General features: G+C 41.4%; 1 long non-coding RNA gene across 1 annotated transcript in view; it reads right to left on the reverse strand.

Annotated features, from left to right (window-relative positions):
- Nucleotides 1-19225, reverse strand: part of LOC133212299 (uncharacterized) — a 57616-nt gene extending 38391 nt beyond the window's left edge. Inside the window, exon 1 of the long non-coding RNA XR_009725451.1 lies at nucleotides 19110-19225. This is a non-coding gene — a long non-coding RNA (uncharacterized LOC133212299). The remainder of the gene's footprint in view (nucleotides 1-19109) is intronic.
- Between the last annotated feature and the right edge of the window lie 1197 nt (nucleotides 19226-20422).

The following is a 20422-nucleotide window of genomic DNA, read 5'->3' on the forward strand; positions in this document are numbered from 1 at the left end:
TTGCATAGCTGTAGACAGCAGCAATTAAAATCAAAGCAGAGAAGACAGAAAATTACCCAAATCTATCATAAGCCCTACTTTTATATTAACAGGGGGAGATGGGAGGAGTCTTCCTCTATTCATCCAAGAGCACCTTACAAAAATCCATCTCATTAAAACCACCCTAAATTTTCTATTAGTAATGGCAAGGCCAACAGTGTACCTTCATAAACAGAAATATTAATGAGCAAAAAGAACAAGCAACAGGGTCATCAGGTGATAGATCTCTGATACTGCTGTAAAGGCAAAAAAGGCAGCTAGTGAGGTAGGGCAGAAGATTGCTTTCTCTTTCCCACTCTTTCCATTGCAGTGCCCTTTATATATGCAGGCTGAGTGGAATGCATCATAAAAGGTGACATTTTATAACAGCAGTTTGTAAATTTTACAGAAGCTTACTGCCTGTAAATCACACAGCTTACTCCCTCACTGACTTTATTACTGCAAGCCCAGCCATGGATAAACTCCATGCCAGTTTACTTGAAATTTATCTCTTTTATTCAGACTGAACTGAAGTCTTTTAATATTCCTTCTCTTCTAATGATAAAGCCATCCTTCCTGATAATCTTATTTTCTTTACAGACGTTTTGAAGGACTCTAAAAGCAATTCCTGTTTTTGGTAGCTCCTATCTTAACACATACTTCTGCTGTCAAAGGATGTGCTTTTCCCCTTTATTTCAATTATATGTATTTATTTTTATTCCAAATACTCCCCAGGCACCCAACTCTTAGATCTAAGCTATTTCCCTTTGACTTGCCTTGCTGAGCTTTGACTTGCTTCACAGCCAGACATCACAGACTGGTTTTTACAGGATCTATGCACAAACCTATTCTTTATTTGGTAACATCCACATTTATTTCATAGCACAGATACACAGTTTATTCTCCCATCTGTGCAGAGGATATTTTCATGGCCAGTCTCCACAGGCATTAATGGAAACTGATAGCACAAATTCCCCCTGAGTTTTGTGAACAAGGTGGTCAGCCAATTAACTTCTTTTTCCAAAGAGCTTCAGGAAGCACAGTGCCCCAGGTAATGAGTTTTCCCTCTGTTTTCAGTTTATGGCCTCTGCTTATGGCCCTGCTCATACTTCATTTTCAATCCTATTAGAAAGTAAGCCTAGATTCTGCTCAAAACGCTGTTTCAAGGATAGAGAAGACCAAACTGTTTGGAAAGCAATGTGGAAAGCTATTTCTTCAGAGTGGTTCTTGATGCAAGTGTTGGAAAGTTCAGCCAAGCAGGATTTGTAGTCAGGTTAGACTTAGTTCAAAGCACTCACATCTGGAGCTCAGAAAGGTGTTAGCTATGTGAAGGTGTTGATTGCAGTGGAAATCTGCCAACATGGAGCAGGATATGACAGGGCCCTTCTTCAAACTGCACTGCTGGCTTCGTGCCCGTGTGAAGTTCACATCATTTTCAACAAGGCTGGCATGAAGCTTTACTGATATGCCCTGATGTACATCAGCAGCTTGGTACCAGAAGCTGGCCAGTGTCCAGAACCCCTCAAGACTCCAAAGCAAAGGTCATAGTCCAGGCCCTTTTTGGGGTCCTGAAATACATTAGTCCTTAGCTACTGAACATCTACAGTGCTGGGGAAGATGATGTTTTACTGCATGGATGAAACAATTGCCCCTTATGGCTGTTCTAGCCAGTGACATCAGACTAAAAATTATGTTCTGTAGTGCCTGACTGTCTCCTCATTTATGAACTGGGGGACAGCTTGACCAAAATAAACACCGAGTCACACTTCCTCCAAGAGAACAGTCAGCTTCAGCATGCTTTGCTTTGCAGCTCCACGGCACAGCAGAAATGGGGCTGCAAGACTGCCCAGACAAGAATAATTATTTGCTTAAATACTTGAAATATCTGCTGCAACTTTAGAGCATAATAGATTAAAGATACCTTAAAGTGAGACTTAGGTATTACATATAGAATAGGTACTGGGTTGGTTTTTTTATATATATATTTATATGTATATTTTATATATAAATAAATATATATTATGAATATATATTATAAATAAATATACATATAAATATATATAAAAAAATACTGGGCTATTTTTAAATCTTAGGAGCCAGGTTTTTCATATATTAATAGGTTGCTGGGACATGCAGATGGTTTGCTAGGTTAGTGTGGGAGGGGCCTTTTGCTCTATCACCACATTTGCTGGTCAATAACCTCAATATCTTGAGATGTCATCTAGCAAACACAACAGGCCCCAATTTCAGTCCATCCATAGGAACAAACAGCATGTATGAACACACACAGGACTCTGTAGACATACACACACAGCCATCACTGCAGTAGCCTTAAGCCATTGTGGCAATCATAAAGGTGGTCAACTAATATTTACGATTGATGCTGACAAGGAGATTCTATTTCCTGGAAGACTTCCTCAAAGTATCCACAAGCAAAATCCATTTACTTCATCTTTGGCCCTCAGAGATGCATCAACGTATAAAGGCATTTAATTGCTGCATTTTAAATGCTCTGCTCAGAGATTAAATATTGCATAGAAAAATGGATTCACTATAACAGAGCACAAATCATTACGATTTCAGAACATAAACCGCTGTTACTTTGCATTACTGCTGCTCTGGCTGCTAATTGCTGGCATGTTTTATTTGAGCTCTTTTTTGTCTGTTTTTCTTTTAAAGCATGGATGTAGAAAAGGGATTGGAAAACACAGGGGGAAGGTGAGGGTACTTCTTCAGCTGACCACAGTGAGATGAGGAATATGCTTGCTTTATAAAATCAGATTTATGCAGAGTCCCAGTTCCATATGGGAAATAGTAGGGGTTGGATCATTTGGAAAGGAGTTACTAAAGTCATTACAAAAGAATGAACTTTTGAGATTACCCATTCCATGTGCCCAGGACATCTTTTCTTTTTTTTCCTATGTGAAATTTAATCAGCATTGTGTAATGACATTACATTTTATCTTGCAAATTACATATTGTAATTACCTAATTACACATTGTAAATAGGTGATTACATGATTTTGCACCAAAATTCATAATTACACTTAATTACACTAATCGCACCAATCTAAACTAATCAACTACAAAATACAAGGAAAAGTCATGCAAACAAAGGCTACAGAAAATGTTGAGAGTAAGCCCACATTCCCAGAGTACCCAGAAACACAGTGCTGCCTTATACCTGGAATACAAGCCATAAACAGAGCTGCTGGGAAACAAGTTCTCTGAGCTAAAGGTGCTTTTATGCTCTGGGAAATCTGCTTCTCCTCTGCAAACACACCTCCATACCTTACAAAGCTTTTGGAAGGTTGATTTGGTCTTTTTTTCCTTTCTCACTCATTGTAGTGGGCCAGTTAGTTGCACAACACTTCAGGACAGGAAAGAGGAGGAGGAAAACAAACCTCAGATCATCCCTGCAGGTCAAAAGCTCCCCTGAGATACCAGGAGACTGAAATCCTGGTCTGAAATACAACAGAGCAGCCACTTTACGCAGTATATCAGTGAGTGAATCTGCAGTGCTGACCATGTCTCCTGCCAAGTGTCATCTTTGTTGAAGATCCTACATCTGCTCCCAGGGAAGGATTTGGCTTTGGTGAATTGCCAGTTTCCACCAGAAGAGCAGATACATTGGATGGCAGCTTCACTGGGAGCAGCAGGTGCTTCACATTTCTTAAAGCCTAGCCCTAAATCTCCTCTCTGCTGAGGCAATGGTCTGAGGAGCTGTTTGAGCTCTGGAGCACAGCCTTGGTCGTTTGAGGTTCATCTTGCAGCCCCCAGTCCTTAAGGAACCTTTCCTGTTAAAAGAACACCAGTACTTTAACTCCATTAGAGTGGATACTGCCATGCATAATTATAATTCACTTTCTTTACTAATTAATGGCCTGTTTTCTGTCAGATGCTTATCATGACTCCAGAAAAGGTTTTGATGATGGAAATATATAGTGTGTTTGATGCACTTTCATTAAATACCTCTCATCTTAGATATTTATATGTGTTTCCTTCCTTTGGGTAGCAATTCTGAGGAAACTGATGGAAGTGCTGCTGATCAGAGAGAAAGACAGGCAATTATGGAGTATCCCTTTCTTTCCTTCCCTTTTATCATTGCTGTATCAGTAATTAAAACTGTTGTACTGTAAATATAGCTTTACACATCTCAAATGAAAAGGAGCTGTTGCCAATAAAGCACACAGTGTGCACAGACATGTGTCATCGTGAAGGAAACTAACAGAGATGCGGTGTATTTCCCCATGGATGCACTCTTGTAAGTCCCATTAATACTCATAATTTAATGATGGGGTGGGTGAGAGCAGACTATTCCAAGGCATTTAGAAGTGACACAACTCAACTGGGGCGTAGTAGATGTGCTTTAAAATGTTGCCTCCCTTCTCTAGCACTCTGTTTCCCAGGAAAAATCTGTCAGGTTTTCATATTTGCCTAATATATTTCAAGAGAAGAGCCTTTTCTCTGCTTGCAGCCAGAGGTCAACATGCACCCCTTGTCATGAGTGCCCTTCTTGACATGCCCTCTTCTTCTGAACCAAGACAGTGTACCTACATGTGTTGTGACCTTGGGAGGGTCCCAGTTGGGAGACTGGGAGGTGTTGGGAAACAGCCTTTCAGTCTAAAGGAAAGAAAACCTCACGTTCCCATACCCAATACATACTGCTGTGTTTAAAGGCCTTTGTAAGACTTTTAAAACCCAGGGAGTTGTACTTATTCTTAGTGATATAATAGTACTCTCACATTTAATGAAAACATGAGGGAATGGCATGATTGCTGTTCAACCAGAAGATCCTGCCCCAAAAAAAACCTCAACTCATACAAAGCGATTACAATAAATATTGCTTATGTTCAAACCCAGCAACTTCTGTTTATCTACTACCTTCTAGAGCAGCAATCACACAAAATATTTTCAATATAGCTGAAATTTCTGCTAATGTTCCTATTCAAGCACATCAAAGCAAGGCAGTCCTGCAGTTAAATTTACCCATGTAATCTTAGTTCTTGCTGTGTGTAACGTAGTCTTTAAGCACCCAGTTATGTATTATATTTTCCACTGGATTAACCCCCTTGGAGACCTTCTGGAGGGCATCACATCTTGTATCTTACATCTAGATCTGCAAAACAGCTTAGCCTCACAGAGCGCAAAACCATGATGTCTTTAAAAACCCCCTCACTTTCCTCCTCACCTGGGGGATGACTCAGGTTCCCAGGACTTAATTATCCCATGTCTGTCAGTAAATATCCTTAAGAGCTCAAGGCACCCTCTGATGGACATATGTCCTGATAACACTGCACAGCTTTGCATCTTGTTCATTCCCAGATCCCACTGGGATGGGCAAACTCACCACTCCCCTGCCTGCTTTCCCTGAAGATAGCTACAGCACATCTATGAAGTAGATCTCCTCACAACAGACAAGCAGAAGAGGAAGCTATTTCACCATTTACGCAGGAGCTCAGGACTCAGGTCTCACCCAAGGTACACAAGATCCACTCGCAGCTCTCCTATCTCCCCTCAGACTTTCAAAGCAGATGACACCAGGGACAAAGCACAGCTGGGTTTGCTTAGACTGCTCTATTGAAGCTCTTCCACTGTATAGTGGATATGTTGAATAGTCTAATCCAACATACATTGAAGCAGAGGCAGTCGACACCAAGTTTCAGCCTGTCTTGCAGTGACACCTCCAAACAGGAACAGCAGCAGCAGGCTGGTGTTCCCTGGCTCTAGGCTCTTGCATTTCCAGCCAGCTGAATTTTCTCACTGCTTGAATGGAGTGCAAGGGTGTTATTTCATTTTACAACGATGGGCAGTGAGTCATGGAGATGAAATTATCCAAAGTGCCAATCAAATTCAGGTGCCTGGTTTGCTCCTCTCTAAGTGTTGCCCTCTTAAGTCCAACCTGGGTTAATCATTTCAGGTCTCTCAAACCAGCCCAAGCTAGAATTATCCACAAGTTACCAGAGGAAAAGAATGAAACATTTCTAAAGGTGATGTACCCCACTTACCCTGGGATTCTCTTTGCCTGACCCACACACAACACACCAGAGTGAACTTTCCAATATTGCTGGTAGTGGCTTTGCACAGAATTGAAAACATGATCTTTGCCTTCCCTTTACATGACACTTTGTAGAGTGTTAGCTGAAAAAACTCCTTAGCTCTGCCCCACAGCTCTATTTCATGAGGTCAGCGGTGAGACTGGTAACTATACTGCTGAAGAAATGGTTTCTGCAGTATTTTGCTCTCACAGCATCACATTTGAAGCTGGGTAAATACAAATCGATTTTCATTTTAATGTCTGTTCCTGAAGGGAATGTATTTATATACGCAGTCAAATGAAAACTCTCATTGTGATTTTAAGCTACCATAAACACTTTTAACACAAAATTAAACTCTTTTTTTCTAAACAAATACCTATTTTATACTGAGAAATGGATACACTTCTGATAGGAAATAATGAGCAAAATGTAAAACTATTTCTCAGGGAAAACTAATCCATACAGAAATGTCTTTAACCACACTGCTAATTACAGTGAACCTTCGGGCAGGTTTACAGTGCCTGTCACCCTCAGGTCTGGGAGGGATGGTCTCGGATGCTCATTCACTTTGTGCTCTGGCCAGTCCATGTGCTTGAGTCTTCCTGACAAAAGCACTGGTAGAAGATTAAGTACTCAGGAAAAGCTCAGCAGCCATTTCTGTGTACAATGCTGTAGTGGGCTGATAATATTGTTATAAGATTATGAAGTTATGTACATAGAGAAAACAACCCCGGGGATACATGCAAAATGACAGGATATTAGCTAATTCTACTTAGGGCTGTTGTGCATTGTTCTCTGAAAACATCAACTCTGTTGTCAGCAGGAATCAAGAAGACAGCTATCATATTTGGAAGGAAAATGAGAAGGAAAAAAATCCCAGCATTATGGAAAATCATACTGCTTCACAGTGTGCCTGTATCTTGGGCATCACAGAGTTCTGCTATCCTCTTTCCTCCCCAAAGGAGGAAACATTGGAACAAAACACTCATGGCTGAGCCCAAGTAGGGAATGGCCCCACAAAAGTGAGAAGAAAGAGGCCAGGCTTCTGCCTGGAAAAAGGATGGCAGATGAAGCATGTATGGGAAGTTAAGCTTGGCAATCACCTTTGGGAATAGGAAATCCAACCTGGAAAGATTAATAGCTATTGCGCAGAATCCAGGAATGAGAGAGCACCTAATAAAATTATTAGACAGTGGATTTAAAACACAGAGATGGAAGCATCAACTTCACATAATGTATAATTGAAGCACAGACCTCATTGCCACAGGATATTGAAATAGCTGAAGGTATAAAGGGATCTGACCAGACAAATCCATGGTAGAAAGTTTATCCAAGACTATTAAGCCTGAGGACTGTGAGGCTGCTTGTATCTCTGGCTTGCTGGCTGCTGACATTTGGGTAGGGATACACTTCATTTTTTCCCAAAAATGCTTTCTTAAGTATCTGCCATAGTCACTACCTAGAAAAGGCACTGGACTGAACATGCCCCAGAAGGGACGTATGGGGTGAGAGGCAGCAATAGAATCAGGGCACACCCAGCGCAGCAAGGGTTATGGTAACAGAGATGGTGTATCTCTGCTAATGCTAAGGGCATACAACAGAGGCTGTAAGCTACAGCATGGTTACAGACTGTCTGAGAGCCCTTTGACTCTATAAGAAGGCAGCCTGCTTTCACACACTTATGTCCCCAGCCCACCACACATGTCCCCAGAGCCTGGTAGAGTTCCAGCCTCAGGGAGCTCTTATTCCTACAGCAAAGCTCACCGATTTTCTTTGTCACAACAAAGGCAGACAACTTGATTTGCATCCAGGTGTAATAAACAATATGCCTGTCAGAAGAGCCAGGAAAAGCAGCACCTTAATTCTTCCTGGCACAGGCTGAAAATCCTGGCACCAAGGATGAAAGTTGCAGGAACCACAAAGTGTTCTCAGAACTTCATCTGATTAAACAGAGACATACATGCACGCTGCTCACTGGGACAAGCAGCAAAAACTGCTTTGCCTACCAGTTAATGGGAGTGCACATGGCTCAGCCATCAAGGAGGCAACAGCAGTCACTTTGTTTGAATAGATTCCTTACAATCACAGCTGGGGCTGTTACACTCCTGCCTTCAGTTGATGGCTAAGTTAGGAAGCTGGGGGAGGAGACAAAAGGATTATTTTGGGGCAGGTGGCACATTTACTGCAGGGTATTTGGGTTAAGTCAATATTTGCTACATTATTTTTAAATTGCATCAAGCCATTAAAAATTAGTTTTAAATTAGTTAAAAATTAGTTTTAACTCCTTTAACAAATGCTTCCCTGCTATTTCCTTTGCCCAGCAACTTCACCACAGTTTCAGTCACTCTAGAACAGTGGGTTTGGATTAATAGATTATTGTTCCTATTTTTTTCACCTGGATTTTCTCTAAACCTCTTCATTCTCACTATTCCAGCACAGCTGGGCTGGGAAGAACATGTCCATGCTCTGACTCTGTGGATTAATAAATAAAACTGAAAATAAATTCTTTTTAACCTACTAAAAAAAAAATCATATCTTTGCACAATGGCTTTGATCCAAAGCTGACTGAAACAACAGGAATCTTTCCCTGGTCTTTAATGGGTTGGGGACTTGGTCCTTTTGCTTTTGCTGATGGATAAGCACTGCAAGTTAATCATTTCTTTTCTTGTGGTGCCCCAGCACACCAAGCCAAAAAAGCCAAGCACATATCTTGCTCAGCACAGCTCAAGAGGCATCTCAGAAAGGCCATTGCCAGGGCTTTCTTCAGTCAAAGCAACACAAATGAGACAAGTGACATTATTATATTGAGCAATACTAAACTCCAGGTTATTAATATGTATTCATGCCTGAAAAAAATTTGGGGGAGGGTTACAAGATAGTGTTGGTTTGAATACAGAATGCAGCACAAATCATGAAGCTATCACCAGCCACACAACAGAGGCAGAAACCGGTTTTGGGGGTACTGGGGAGTGAGTAGTGTGAGGGAGCACAGCAGGTTCAGCATGGCTGGGTACTGGGAGGATGATGCCAGGGGAGCATCATGAGTGATGAATGAATCTCTTGGAGACATACAAGGCCAGGCTGGATGTGGTTCTGAGCAACCTGATCTAGTTGGAGATGTCCCTTCTCATTGCAGGGGTGTTGGACTAGATAAGTTTTGAAGGTCCCTTCCAACCCAAATTATTCCATGATTCTAATCTGTGACCCCAAGCCAAAGCTAACAACTTGTGGGAACACAAAAACTTGCATTGCAGCAGATACCAGGTGCTAATACAGCAACTGGCACTCACAAGCCAGACATGGAGTCCATTTTACAACTTTGGTTTGGTTTACTTACTTACGGAGCTCATGGGTTTAAAGAGGCTGAGCAAGGCAGGGAGACTTTGGTCCATATAGGCAGCAAAGCATTCCCATAGACAGGATAAGGAAAATAACATCAGTGAAACAGTTACTGCCTGGGAGGGGAGGGAAAGAATTAAATCCTCACTTTAGAAAAAAATAATTACAACAAACGTTTTCTGCAACAAACCCCTCATTATGAATATGAACGTTGTGTATGAGCCAACACACTGCTGTGTGATTGTGTGTTTCTGCTGCTTGCTGCTCCCATACGGATCTAAGGAGGTTTGATTTCTTCCCATGGAAAACATGGGTTGTAGGTACTATACAGAAACCAGGGGTTGTAAATCTGGGGTAAAATGTCATTGAATCATACCCTTCCATAAGTGTCCCGCTAGCCTGGGGCATCATATTATTTGCCGGCAGACATGCTTTAGATCAGTATAAATGTTACCTTTAGAGAAATGAGTTTAAATGAAGCTTGCAAATGGGATGGTGAAAAGTAAATATGAAAGGTCCAGTAATGATTTCACTTCTCCCCAGGAAATTACCAGGGATTGTTACTGTGCGTCAGAGGAAAGGTAGGGGAACTGCACATCTAGGATGTGGTCTTTAATGAAGGGATCAAACAGAAATGAAATCATGTTTAAGCTTTTCAGCTCAGCTTTTTACAAGTTCTTTGACTCAAAAATTCTCCACAGGTAGGTTTCTTACTTTTGGTCATAGTACAGCAGGTCAGCTAGGAAACTGAAGAAAGCAGCTCTAAGAAACCAGTGCTTTGGTATGTTAGAGGCCCTTCCTCATAATACTTTATGACAGAATAGATAAAAATCTGCATTTATGTATACAAAAAGTACATATAAGCAGATTTTCTTCATTAATAGACACGTCTATGTACTTGATAAGACCTTAAATACTCTGAGATTTGCCATCAGATCATGTGATATAGAGGATTTGGTGAGATCACAAGCATCGCCTTTCCAGAAGACCTCCACATCTCCTGGGTTCAAGATAAGCAGGGTATTTTCCAGTTTCAGAAGTTCCTGTTCCCCTTCCCACTTCCTCCTTCAGACAGAGCCTTCCTTAAGGTAAAGTAATTGCAACAGCTTGTAGTCATACATTAGGAAGACTATCCAAGGGTGCACTGGTACCTAATGGATAAAATATAGCTCAATGCTTGTTTGAGGTAGATAAATAATTCTGAATATATAAATCATTAGGAAAGAATAGAATCAAAACTGGAATTATGCCATTTTAGAAATATTTGGTCCCCCTATATCTTGAATATTCTGTGCATTTCCAGGCCACCTGTTAGGAAAAGTCCATGGAAACCTTCAGAGAACAGCACCAAGGCTGACCACAGCCTTGGCTCCCTGGCACAAACCAAAGACACTACAGTAGTGCCACTAGTCTGGAAAAGAGGAGAGTGAGAAGGGATATGGGAGGAGTTCATTAAATCATAGATGGCATAGGAGATTGTAAAGGGGGAATGAGGTCCAAACAGACATCAGTCTGGCCAATATGGCCTTATGTGCCTTCCTATATGAAAGGGGCAAATGTGGCATTACTGAATCTTGCTTATCTTAAGAAGAAAGAAGCTAGAGGGAAGGACAGCAAAAAAAAGGAAGACTTCTGGTGAGGCTCCTGAAAATGAATATCATATTAACACCAGGATAACATATTCCAAACCACATCTCAACCTGCTCAGCCTGAGGTACTTCCATGACAGGTATTGTAGTCACAGCTTCACAGAGGGAAAAACTGATACACAGAGATTTAGTAATTGGCCCAAGGTTACACACGAGGTCTGAAGCAGAAACAGGTCTGCACTCAGATCCTGAACTTCTATCTACAAAACCAACACAAAATGCTGACACAAGGGAAACATTCCTCAAGTGGTACAAATTAGGGGATGGCACGTGCCGTGTGCCTCATTGTAAGCCTGTAAATTAATGTTAAACATGGATTTTGAATGCAGTTATTCTGCCCTAGTCACAGAATATATCTGAAAAGGCTAACTGGCCTATGTCAGCTCTCATCACTGAGGATCTCTGTCACCAGCTCACAAATTCAGGGCTCCACTTAGGTGCTTAAAGTTGACTTGGGGGAGATAAAAAAAGGAAAACAAGAAAGAGACAGACTTTAAAATTCTACTCTTGGTCTCGCATAGGGCTCACAACTAAACAGAGCACTCACACGATTTGAGGAATGTGGACCAGGAAGAATAAGCAGGAAAAGACTGCAGATTGCAGGACAAATCCTGCTCTGTCACACACAAGAGGGGCTGCGTTGAAATTGATGGGATGGTACTGGTGAAACCACAGCGGAAAAAACCCAACCTGACAGCTCTACAAAATACTCTCTTGCAAAATACCAAGATACCCATGTAGCTTAGGGAAGAGGAATAAACACGCAAACATAATATTGAAACCATTTTTTTTGCTGTTAAACTGGAAGTGCTTTATCTATCTCTAGTATTCAGTGTTTTCTCATGGAGCAGTTTAAAAGTGTGCACTCAAGTTGGAGCTGGGGGGAGTGGAGGTATCATCATTGTTCATTTCAATTAGGCTGAAAGATCAACTGTAATGTCTGCAAAAAGGCTGCTGTGGAATACCCTGATCCTTAACTCCACCCAGCAATAGCCCTGCAGAGATTGCTCTGAAGTGCTTCCTATGGAGATCAGGAGGTTTTACAGATGATAAACACAGTTTGGCAAATAGATTTGAAATGACTGATTTACTCAGATTTCCATGTTTACTGGTTTGCCACTGCTATAATTTGTACTTGTTGTCGTATCTCATCTGGCCGCATTCTGCACATTTTGCTGGAGTGGGTCTGGGAGGATTCATATTTTGTAACTTTAGCACCACCACATGGTTTGATGGGTTTAAAACTCCTGCTAAGAAACTGGGTTTTTTTACCCTCTTTTTTCATTCCCCCCCCAATCTTTTTTTTGTCTTCTCAGTATTTTTCACAGGCCTTAAGTAAACACCTGAAACCATTTCCTACTTCGAGCAGGTACAACATGCAGTAGCGCAATTCCTCAGCAATCAAAATCTGAATTCTCTCTAAGTTTCTAGGGTTCACATTATTCCCTTCAAAGCCCCTAGAAGCAAACGCCATTCCATGCTTGAATGTACTGGCCAAAACCATTTGTAATCTGACAGCAAGAACGCTCAGCTCCTTACTGCTTTCCATATTTCTCACAGAGTGTTTTCCAAACCACCAGGCTAATATTGTAATAAATAACTCTCCACTTCTAAAGAAAAGGAGAAAGAAGGTGTCCATGCTTTTGGCAGCAGGGGATGCCAAAGGGAAAAGATACAGAGCTCATGTCTCTAAGCATGTTGAAGAATTACTTTCCCTCCCAGGTACATGTGTGCATGATGAGACACTAAACACCCGGATTTTCCTAACATGGATGTATATAATGGAGGGGTTTGGTTTTTTTCCAATGTTCATGTTGATGAGGCTATTTAAGTGTTACATTATTTTTCTAGATACATGCTTGTAGCAGTGGAAAGCGTGTATGTTCGTCTCCTTGTTTGTTACACGAATAGACTGATCAATCTGCTCTGAGTTAGCTGATAAGAAAACATCTCAATGTAGCTGAATTCTGTTGCATCTCAAACATCAAAAAAGATTTCAAAAGGAATAAAAAAAAAAGAAAAAGGTGGAAATCAGAGCATCTGTTCCAGGGAAACATTAGTATAGTGGTCACAGGAAAATTTACAGAGCAGATCTGCTTTAGGGCAAGAAACAAAGATAGATGTGACTTACATTCTGCATCTTCTGAATAATTAAAAGTCATCTCAAACTGCAGAGTAAATGCAGATGGCAAAGTAAATGTACCATTTATCTCCAGAGTTTATTTTTTACTGGAATTATCATTCCCAAGGATTTTTTTATCAGTCTTTAAAGGCAGAATGGGCACTTGTGCTACAAAACCAGCCCTACACTGTAAGGGATATTTACAGGTGCTAAGTGGCAATGGGATGCTCCAAGTGTGCCATGCTGTAGAGACATGAAGTGAGGTGCTCTTGTGGGTTAAGTGGAGCTACACCCTCAAAAGAAAAGAGGGCAATTGGAGTGTCCAGTCTGAAACAACCTGTGAAGTTCAGTTTACCACCTTGTTTCATTTGTTTCTGTGACATGATCCAAAAATAACACACCAATGCCTGCAATCACCCAAGAAAGACCAGAAAAACTGGGACCAAGAACTACACAAGAGTGAAATATGATGAAAAAGGTCAAACCAAATATATCATTTGAGGTTGCGGGGTGGGGAAGAAGGCTATCAAGATATATGAAAAGCTGCTAGGTCAGTGTTTAGTAGGAATATAAACCCACAGCTGGACCGGTGCCTCCAGAACCACAAAGTGCTATTGAAATCAAAGGTGTTCCAGACTGACAGAAAGGTCTGCCTACAGGGATTTGAATTAAAGATCAAGACCTTGTATTTTAAGCTGACATCTCTCAGGAGAAAACTCCTTTTACTGAGGACCATAATGACTAACAGTGGTGTGTAGGCCATGTTTTAGCATATCAGGTTAGCACAGGAGGTCATGTCCGCTGTTTCACAACCTGTACTACTTTTATTGGAGTATTTTTTCCTCTATTCCTGCCAGAGCAGACATGAGAGGCAATTTATGTTATATTCCACACTGTAATATGACAAGATTTAACCAAAATCCTGTTGTCTTTATTCTTTCTGCCAGCACAATTTGAACAAGTAAGGCAGCTTTGATTGGCACCCCCCTTCTTCACATCAACACTCCTTCAGGTTTCATTTTCTTTCTCCTGTGTGTTTAATTTATCATGGCTCCAACCAGCTCCACCAGGGCAGCTGGAAAGAGGCACTGTGGTCCAGCAGACACAGGACTAGCTCCCACAAGAAGCTGTGCCCCCAGCTGAGACAAGAGGTCTGAAGAAGCAACAGGTCCCACAACACAAATTGCCAGTAGCTTGAAGCCTGTTTCTAGTCCTGATTTCAGACTCTACAAAAACAGCTCAGTTTTTGACTTAATATGCTGAATTTTTATTATTTATGTCTTCAGATGTGCCATAATTTTCTGCTAAAAGCAGAAATTAGGGCTAGAAATTAGAGCATCTGATAACTACATCCAATATTTATTCCAAAGATTTCACTAATATCTAATGAAGAGTGCAGGACTGAGTGCATGTTTCAAGGAGGAAGGTGTTATCACTATAAAAATGAGCATGCCTACCAGTCTGGCATTTGTTTGGCTTGAATGTTCAGAAGTAAAGAAGAACCTTTCACATCTGATTTCTTGAATGCTCAGATGGAAACAGGCTAAAGAGCTTTGCTCCTCAGAGAGTGGGTGATAAAACACATGTCAAACACATTGCACCTTTTACTCATCTCTTCATCTGCACTCCGAAAATCAGCTCCTGCCCCTACAAAAGCTTGGGCGCTGTGTCTCAATCACCACAATTCCCAGTTATTGCATCTCTGCCTTTAGATCTGAACTGTGGTGTTGATGTTTATTCCTACACTGGCTGCTTTAGTGCTCTGTGTAAGGGAGCCCTGCAGTTCCCTGCCCTGCCAGCACACAAAGAGGAGCTGCCATCCCAGCCTGAAACTATCTAATCCATCCTGGAGGCTGAGAAATACTCTTACTTCCCTGTGATTTTCCACAAAGCCTCCCAAGAAGCTGTAGTTTACCCTACAAACCCGCTATAACAGAGATCTCTAGCTATAGGTAGCAGGTTGAAGCACATAAATACCGCCCCTACAACACACATAGTAAACGAGTCCATCGGGAAACAGGCTATGGAAAGCTGGCAGCTGTCACCCATAGGAAAACCAGAGACAACAGCAGCAAAGTAATGGACCAGCTATAAAAAGGGAGGAAAGAATAAATTCCCAGTACTTCAACGTGTGCTTTGGCTCATTTCAAGGAGAGAAGAAAATAAAAGAAAACCAGCACCCCAAAAAAGCCCTGTTTTACCCCTTTCCACTATACAGCAGTGATTTAAATTAAAGTCTGTAACCCATTACTGAAACTATTATATCACTGCAAAGCTGCATCGTGCAATGGACCTAAGAGCCATCTGCTTGATTTCCCTTTCAGATCATTATCACAAGACATTTTTAATGTTCTAGCCTAACTAGTAAAGACTTTTGAGTTTCAGCCAGTAATAAGGTGTCAGTGCCATGCATAATCCTTCCTCATGCAAAAACAACCCCACTTTTAAAGTTAATAGTGGCTGAAAATAAAGCGAGGAAATGAAAGTCTGGAAATTAAACCCTCAGGGCATCCCAGAAGTAGCACAGCTGATCCAGACATACCTCTCTACCTGTAGAGGAGGCATGGGTTGGATAATGCTCATCTTATTGCCATCAACATCTGTACACTGAGGTCCATCCTCAGCAGGCTATGCAGGTGAGGCAAAACTGATTCTTTCCATTTAAGACTTCCATGGAAGTATACAAGCACACATTACATGCCTTCTGTTCAAATCAAAGTAGAAATAATTAAATTCAAGTAGCATACAGAATATCTTGCAGATATTTTCTTGTTAAGCATTACTAAAGAAAAGCCAATGGAGGGAAAGCTTTGGGGAGCTGAAATACTGCGTTTTGCAGCCCACGGACACCAAAGTTGCTGGACATCAATGTGTGCTGTTTGACTGTTCAACAAGCACTTGCATGGTCTTTCAATTAAATGGAACAGAGTTAGAGTCCTCAGATGATTAATCTAGCCATACCAGGACATGATATTGTGAATCAGCAGGATTAACATGCAGCTCTTCTGAACCACTTTCCGTAAGAGCCTTTCAAACCATACACATAAACATTTAATTTTATGCCCACACAAAGTAAATAGGTATAATTAAACCAATGCCAAGCTTCATACTTGAACCCAGACACAAAGGGCACAGCTTCATGTTTTCTCCTGCAGATCCCACTTGCCCACTGACGAGCATCTTTCCGTGGCCAAAGCATTCAGCTGGTGGTGTGAGCAGGGATGAGACCTCTTACTATTCACACTGTATGGAGACCAAGCCTCACCACCTCTATGTTGAGTATAAAACACCAACCCCATAGCCAGTAAAGAGTGGAAAGAGACTACATTTTATATGGGCAAACTTCCCAGTGGCTGTTTTTCTCTGATCACAAGTGAAATGCCCATGACCAGGCTAACGCTGCACATCTATCAGTTGATTCCATTTAGTTAAATTGAAAGAAAGGTGCACCAGCCAGATCAGCTTTATTCACTGTAACTAATCCCATTTTACACTCAAATAGGGCCTTAAATCCCAAGCAGTTCCAAAGAATTTAGCAAACTTCACAAATTGTGCAACAGGCCAAAGTGCCAACTTCCATAACCTGGCAAATCCAGAGTGACACTGGCAGACCCAGAACAGTTTATTCCAACTATATGTACACTTTATACATCTATAGGTGTATGCATATGTATGGGCTTCATTCAGCTGCTGCTTAGCAAGACACTGGAACATGCAGTCACAGTTTAAAACAAGAAGAAATGAAAAAAAACCCATCCCCACCCAGTGATTTCAGGACACAACTCAAGAAGGGGTCTGGCTGCCATGCCTGGATTTCTTCTGCTCCTCGGAGCAGACACACTCAAAACCTCAGCTCTATCCATCACCAGCACTTTTGAAGGACCCACTGAGTGCAACTGTTCAGTTCCCACCTTGAAAATAAAGCTTTTAAGATTAAATATTTTCTTTAAAAACGACACATCTTCCTCAGTGCCAGGGGATGACAAGTGCCAAAACACCCTGTGATGCTTTTTGTTTAGCATGTGATTACCAAGGTTTCTCACAGAGCAGAGACTGGCTAAATTCTCAGACCTCTGGGACAGTTCAGCCATCCAAGAACTTGGGCACTGATTTCATTTTATTTTCCAGTCTGGTTGATTACCACTTAACAGAAATGCTGGAGACTGCATCATGCTTAGTCAAAAACAACCAACCAGATAGGTGGTTGTTTGAAGCTGTGATGTCAGCCTTCAAGGATGCGCTGGTGTACCTTTGCAGTATTGCAGGGATCCTACTGTCCAAGGAAGATAACTCTGCTTTCTCTGACCTGACAATTACCTTTGAAGAAAGCTATCCCCCATCACAAACAAAGGAAGAGCCAAGAGATAAGTGGGAACCTTTGAATCCAAGGGCCTCCTGGTGAGTGAGGAAATGCATATTATTCCTAGATGAGAGGTATAAGAAGAAGGCACAGGTTTTCTATGCTGGTTGAGCCACGGTAATGCATTTTATGATTGGACAAAATGCAAACCATTTCTCTCATTCATCATTTACCTTTAGAGAGGGGAACATTTGTGCCTGCTCAATTAAAAAGAAATAAAAAAACCATAGTTTGATTAGAGTATATGCAGCCCTGCCACAGTGAGTCTTGCAGTCATTTTGTACATTGAATAACATATCAGCCTTTTACTAAGTCCATTACATTTCTTAATTTGTTTTAGGCTGTGTTTTCTTCCTTGTTATTGTTTTAAATTCACAAGGGATAATTTTAAACTAATCTTCTCATCTTTTTCAGCAAACCCTCATCAATAAGCACTGAAAGGATGATTAAAATATCACTCCATGTAGAACAAACTAAGTCAAAATTACTGTGGGGAGTAAATTACCCTAACAGAGATGTAAAGTCAGTGCCTTAATTTTATGAAAGATTTATTATTAAAAGAAAGTACTCCTAGCCCTGTAAGCAGGTCTTTGTCCAAATAGTTTTTTAAACAGACAAATGACATGCTTTGGTCTAATATTTCTTCATCCACAGTGAAGGAATAACACAAAGAAAAATTGTAATAGGCTTATTTTTTATATATATATATATAATATATAGTAGGTATATAGGTCCAAGTGTTCTTAACAGCTGTATTTGTCTCTCCTGGCATCCACAGGGGCTAAATAACCTTCTGCTTGCTGCTCACCTTTGACTACCACCTTAAGACACGAAGCTGCAGCACTGTCTCTGAAGGACAAAGCTCTGATCACAGAGACATGGGTGGGTTCCCTCCACCCTCAGAGCTGCAGTGGGGTCAGACATGTACAAGGCAACCTGAGCACTCACTGAAGCTGAAGATTACTATCTCCGTGTGATGAACCAGAGGAGCACTACCAGGACTAGTTGCAGCTGGTTTTCATGGCCCTGAAGCCAGACCTGCTGCCCATATTGGCTGCAGAAGTGAACTGCAGGTGCAGGGCTTCACATGGGGCTTGATTCCACTTTGGAAGGCAGATTTCAAGCATATAAATGGACAGCATTGGAGCCCCAGGTCACAAACCCTCCCCTAAATGAACAAGTATTTTACCTACTACATAGACTTTTGCTTTGAGCAACCTGCTCAAGGAAGGTGTCCATGTCTGTGGCAGGGGGTTGGAACTAGATGAGCTTTAGGCCCCCTTCCAACTCTAAACATTCTATTCACTAGCTCTTTTTACTATTTGCCATGTTTTCGGGGGGGTTGGATGAATTATAAGAACTGGGATGTCAGCAGCTGAATTAAATACAAAGCAACTAATACACTGCAAGAGGAGACTGCTTTTTTTCTTGGGTTCATTCCTACCCAAAGTTGGGTTACAGTGCCTTTAGAGACTATACAAGTTAAAACTGCAAAAATTAGGCTAAAATCAGCACTAGCATTTAGAACTGCCTCTCTGAGAAAAGCACGAAGCTTTTAAGGTGGCAGTAAAAGGTGATCACACCAGGCTTGTAGTTAGGTACTCAAATCCAGCCTGCAGTGATGTGGCTGTACTGGCTCTCTTCATCCTTTCATGTCTCATCAAGTGCTTTGCCACCTGCAGAGCTGATGTCTCTGCCTGGGAGCATCCCCAGAGTTAGCCAAGCTCCCATACTGGCTCGCAAGTCAAACTCCTCACGTTACTTTAACACAGGTTAAAACAAAAGGAAGGTTTTAAAGCTAAATGGTTCCTGGCCTCATCTCCCATTAACATCCTTGCACTGTGTTTTCGTTCCAGTTACAAGCAGGAGCCTGCAAGGCTTGGATTTTTTCTTTTCTGTTTGGTGGTTTGGAGGTGTTTTTGGTTTATTTCCTCTTTTTTGTCTTTCTTTTCATTCCCTTCCAACATTTATTCTCTTGAAACACTTCCAGAATTGCCTGCCTAGTTATTTACATTTGATTTATATGGAATCAGTGATACTCAGTTTGTAAGCTTGTCAAATTAATTTTTGGAATTTGCTACGTTAACCTGTGAGCTTTAGGGATATTTTTAATTCTTTAATCTAGATATGGATACTTGGATTCTGCAGCTATTCCAGCATAATGTCCTTAGCCAAATTCTTTAAGGATGCCTCATGTTTTCACATTTCTTCCTGGTTCTAAATAGGTGGTAAAAAAGGATCAGTTTTAGCAGTCCTTGACTGACACAAAATGACACACCCTGAAGTTTAGCCTCTTGGAACTACATTGCTTGACTCATTCAGCTGTAATGCATCGTTCTTTAGTCCGCCGCACTTAGTGTGCATTCATAAAAAGAGAAATCCAAATAACCAATATATTTCCAAATCCTGCCAGCCACTGTGTTCATAAACTGACCAAGTGCTAATTTAGCCCATCAAAGCAATCCCCAGCACACCTTTCTTTTGCTATTATACATTCAAACAGGTTCCAGAGCTGTGATGGACAGCTGATGGACACCTAGGGCTGGACCGACTCAAACACCGTCGAATACCTATTGTGGCAAATCATTCTACAGGATAAAGGCAAAAGGTATGGCTGCCAAAACCCAATCTGTTGTTAAATTCCTTGCCCTTTCAGTTACTCTTGCAGTGCAGGACAAAAAGGAGAAGACTCATCCCAGGAGACCACCACCACACTGGCTAAAGCACAGAAGAGAAGCAGACCAGTTACATATTGCAGAGCATAGCCCCAGGAGAACAGGAAAGGGAGCCACAGTGTTCAGTGCTTGTGCCACAGTGGTGGGCTTACTCCTGTTCTCCTCTTTTTGCTCCACATACATGTCCCTTTCCCTGCCCTGAGAACATTGTCTCCAATATA

Source organism: Neopsephotus bourkii, unplaced genomic scaffold (assembly GCF_033783945.1).
Source record: "Neopsephotus bourkii isolate Nb327-2 ecotype Australia unplaced genomic scaffold, CSIRO-AGI_Nbou_v1 NB_71, whole genome shotgun sequence".
Taxonomy (NCBI): Eukaryota; Metazoa; Chordata; class Aves; order Psittaciformes; family Psittacidae; genus Neopsephotus; species Neopsephotus bourkii.